The 4,801-nt window shown below is 45.4% G+C and overlaps 1 pseudogene; it reads left to right on the forward strand.

Moving 5' to 3' along the window:
- Positions 1 to 296: 296 nt before the first annotated feature.
- Positions 297 to 4,567, forward strand: LOC109448712 (dolichyl-diphosphooligosaccharide--protein glycosyltransferase subunit DAD1; annotated as a pseudogene).
- Positions 4,568 to 4,801: the final 234 nt, after the last annotated feature.

The following is a 4,801-nucleotide window of genomic DNA, read 5'->3' on the forward strand; positions in this document are numbered from 1 at the left end:
TTTATCCCCCTGGGCCATTCAGATACATGAGCAAATAAATTGCTTTTTTGGTTTTTCGCTTCAGCCAGTTTGAGCTGGGGTCCTCTGCCACTTGCAAGTGAAAGAGTCCTGACTAATCCACAGACCCCATCTCAGATCTATTGAGTCATGGTCTCCAGGGAGGGAGTCCAGGAATCTGGACTTTTCAAAAACCTTCTGAGGGAATTCTGATAAAATGTCACCACTTTACATTGGGTGTGGTTGTGGGGTCCGCTAGGAATTTGGGGAGTGCAGGCCAGAGTACCTCCCTTGTAGTCATGTCGGCCTTGGTAGTGTTGGTCATCTTGTAGTTCTTGGAAAAGAACTGAATGTCCATTCCTCAGTGTCTGAAGTGGCTGGATGCGAGTCTCCTGCATATCCTGCTGACCGGGGCGCTGCAGTTTGGCCATGGTCTCCTCATGGGGACCTTCCCCTTCAACTCTTTCCTCTCGGGCTTCATCTCTCAGGTAGGGAGCTTCATCCTACTGGTTTGTCCGAGAATACAGGTCAACCCACAGAACAAAGCAGATTTGCAAGGCATTGCCTTGGAGCGAGCCTTTGCTGATTTTCTTTTTGCCAGCGCCATCCTGCACCTTGCTGTCATGAACTTTGTTAGCGGAAGCACTCCCATTTGCTTAATTGAAGAGTGGGATACTAGAATGTTCACTTTTTTATTTCCCCCGGAAAAGAGCTCTTGAAATGACAGCTTGTTGGACACATGGATTTTCTTCAGATTTATACCTGTTAACCGGCTCTGATCTGGTATGCTGGCAGAGAGCCAGAAATGTTCCCTTGCTTCTGCGTCAGAATAACTTTATAATGAGCATTTATTAGAACAACCTCACCCTTCAATTAAGTGGAACATTTTTGCCTTTCAAATTAAACTCTATGACACTCCTTTCTAAAAAAGAAAAGAAAAGTTACCACTTTATAAGTCATTGTTTAGACATTGAGATCCTGGTCTAATGATATATAGATAAACACTATCCTTCCATAAATGGTCATTATAATGTATGTCAGAACCCTATGTGTGGTCTCAATCCTCACAAGTTGATAAAGTATAGGTTATTCTTCCATTTTACAGATGAAAACACTGAGGCCTAGAGAAGAGAATTAATGTATTCAAGGGCATGGATCTAGGAGTCTTGAGTTTCTGAAGCTGGTCCTCTTTCCATCACCTACACTTTCCAGAATGGCGATGCCACTTGCCTAGAGCCTCAATAGCTGGTGTTGAAAATGTCCTCTCTCTTCAATAAGCAAAACCTATTTGAGTCACTTAGTGTGCCATGGCTGCAATAAGAGAGGATGCCAATGCGATTGGCCTAAAGAGTAAGGGAAATTTATTATACTACATTCTAAGAATTCCCAAAGTAAGATGGTTCTAGGGTTGATTAATCTAGTGGCTCAATGTCGTAAGCCAGGGCTTGGGTTCTTTCCATTTTTCTGCTCTGTCCTCTATGGGGGTCAACTGGCCTACGTGCTGGCTCTCTTCTTGTTACAAGATAGATGCTGCACTTCCAGACAAGACAATGCCCAGCTTAGGGGTTGGTCTGCTTCTTCTTTTGTGTGTGTGTTTTTTTTTAGTGAAGGAAATGGTTCTGGAAAGGCCCCTGCATATCATTGGTCAGAATCACATCACATGTTCATACCTAATCCAGTCATTGGCAAGAGGGGTGGGAGCATCATGACAGACTTGGACCAATCATGATTCACCCTGAGGCTGGGCTGAGTGGACACCTGAATACAGTACAGAGCTCTTCCAGAAGGAAGGAAGGGATGAAAGGTGTTGGGTAGTATCTGCACACAATGCCTCTCCTCTCCTCCTGGGTCTCCCTGCCTGATTCTGGGACTAGGTTCTGAAGGCATCTCTCTTTTCGTTAGTCATGATCCTTTCAAGGCGATCAACTTTCAAAGTTCAAAATCCTCCCCATGGCTCCCTTGCCCTTTCTTTCCCCTCTCCCGAGGGACTTTCCCTCCAGCTCTGAGAGGTGCGCTTCCTGACTTTACTTCCTTTACCAGCAGTTAGTTCACTGGGCTGCTGGGAGGACTGATATGGCATGCGTGGTGGCGGGCATGTGCTACTGCCTGCCCGTCTCCTGTTTCTTCCGCTCCTAACTGCAGAATGCACATTGCCCTTTAGGGACTCACCCTCCCACTCGCAAGCCCTGTGGTGTAAGCAACACTGACCCGGAAGGTAACTCCAATTCTTAGGAGGTCTCTTCCTCTGCATCCTGGGGCATGTGACTTAGGTCTGTTCAGTCACTGTATTCAATGGCTCTTGCCATAGGACTTGATTTCCAGGGTACAAATCTCGTTCTGTCACTCATTTTTTAACTTTGGGAAGGTCACTTAACCTATATGTGCCTCAATTTCTTCTTCTGTAAAATGGGAATAACAGTTTTTCTCACAGAACTGCAGTCTGTTCTATGAGAGTCAGTTCCTGGGCTTTGGGCTCAAACTCTTGGAGGAAAGAAATTCTAATTTCTGTCAAGGTTGGTGAGCTGCAAGCTTTGAGTCTGGAGCTTTCAGCAACCATTTTGCAAGTTCCAAGGGGAAAGCTGGTCTGAGAATGAAGCTAACACAGAACTGAGAGACTGAGACAGAGAGCCTCTAAGCTGCTGGATCTAACTGGGCCTGATGCCAGACAACCTTGTCCATCTCAGTCACATGACCCTATAAATTTCCTTTCTTGGTCAACTGGTCTGAGTTGGCATTCGGCCCTAGCAATGACAAAACAACTAATACAGCATGCGTTTTTGAAAAAGCTGAACTGTATTCTCCTTTGGCTGAGTCATATATGTGTAAAGGGGATAGTGGGAGATAAGGTTGGGAAATTAGGCTGCAGATACATGGCTAGGGGCCTTAAAGACATTGAGATGGACCATCTAGTCTCTGAAACCAGTGGGGGATTCAGGATCTCCTGCAGCCAGGAGATCCGAGGAGTTACCAAACAGGCTAAACTTTGCCCCTGGGGATCAGGTTAATGTTTTTGTAGCTGCTGATAAAGTAGAATTCTTGACCTGCCAAAGAACTCATTCTCCAGGCATACTTTCACCAGGGGAGAGTTGTGTGAGTACTGCATAATTGAGAAGGTTTGGAAGACAGGAGCTACTAGCATTTATCAATTGCTCTTAATGGCCAGGAATAATGAGAGTGGGGAGAAACCCAATGCAACTGATGAGAAGGTCTAGGCATACCACCAAATGTGTCGACATTCCTCTTGAATTGCCCAGAATAGGACATGCTTAGCCAGAGTAGAGAGAAAGATATCACCTCCTTCTTCCTACAAGCCCTACTTCTATTAATGCAGCCTGAGATTGTATTCACTTGGTGGCAGCATATTATGCTTTGTATTTAATAATGTCATACATGTGCTACTGTGTCATGTCTCCCCAGTCACCTCAAGTCTTCCAATCCCTCTCCTACCTTGGGAAAACTGATTCCACATTCAACTCCTTTTCAAGAGTCCATGAGTCAAAAATCTTCTCCTCTTCGGGAGGTGGAGTGGTCAAGGAAGAGACAAGAACCAGTTCTTATTCTTTGTTATTCTTTAATAGGAGAAAAAAAAAAAGGCAAAACACGTAATATCTTTATACTGTAACCGAACACACTTAGGTTGCAGCTCCAAGCCATCATCTGTATACTTAGTGCTTTTGTTCCTCACAGAGCTTCTAGGAATCCAATTCTGTTCTTTCCCAGTGACTCCCCCACACCTGCACACCCTCGGTGCGTCCCACCGTCTTATAGTAGAGGTCTTCCTTCAAGTGTCCGACAAAAAAAATGTAGCCCAGGACAATCACAGGGACAAAGCCACTATTCTTTCTGATTTTGCTTCCGATTAAGTCTAAAACGTACGGTACAGCTTAATTCTTCATTGACATGAACTCGTTTTTAAATTTACGTAATACTATGGGCAGACATTGGTCCTGGTGCTCTACAAATATTAACTAATTTAATCCTCAAAACAACCCATAATAACAATTGTTATTCCCATTTTACAGAAGAAGAAATTGAGGCACATGTAGATTATGTGACCTTCCCAAAGTCACAAAATTAGTGACAGAGCAGAGATTAGAACGCGGGTAGTTTGCACTCTTAAACCTCTGCCAAGGATAGGCAAAGTTTTTCTGTAAAGGCCAGTAGACATTTGAGTGCCGCATAAGTAAAAACAGGTGGTAAGCCGGATTTGGTCTGCAGGCTGGAGATTGCTGACTGCTGCTCTGTGCCATGCTATTGTTGAACAAGATCCTTATAATTCACCTCTTATCATCTCCATTTTCCAGACAAAGAAATTGAGGTCAGAAGAGGTTAATGACTTGCCCAAGGTTACACAATGAGTAGGTGGGAGAGTCAGGATTTTCACCCAGGTTTGTCTTGAGTGCAGAGGCTGCAGCAGCAGGTCAGCTGGTAGAGGCTAGGAGTGGGCAGGAAGCAGGGCTGAGCTGGGGCCACCAGTACCGTCTAACTTGTTTTGAAGTCCTCAGTCACCAAGTGCTGGAGTCCCCTCCCCTTCCCTCTCTTTCCCCAGGAGCTGAGTGTGGCAGCCTGAGGCCTCTCTGCCTTGATCTGTCAGTGAGGTCCAGTTTTTCACACATTCCTGGGACTTGTGAGAGACTGAAATGCTCTTCCTTCCAAACCTGGAGCCAGAGCCCCAGAAAAACCCAGAGGCTGTCTTGACTTGATCTGATCTTGCCAACCACAGAGGGCAGACCTGGTCTAAAAGGGCCCTGAGTAGCTGCTTGTGAGAACACCTCAGCTCTGGCCTGGATAGGAGTGGGAAACG

Source organism: Rhinolophus sinicus, linkage group LG10 (assembly GCF_036562045.2).
Source record: "Rhinolophus sinicus isolate RSC01 linkage group LG10, ASM3656204v1, whole genome shotgun sequence".
Lineage (NCBI taxonomy): Eukaryota > Metazoa > Chordata > Mammalia > Chiroptera > Rhinolophidae > Rhinolophus > Rhinolophus sinicus.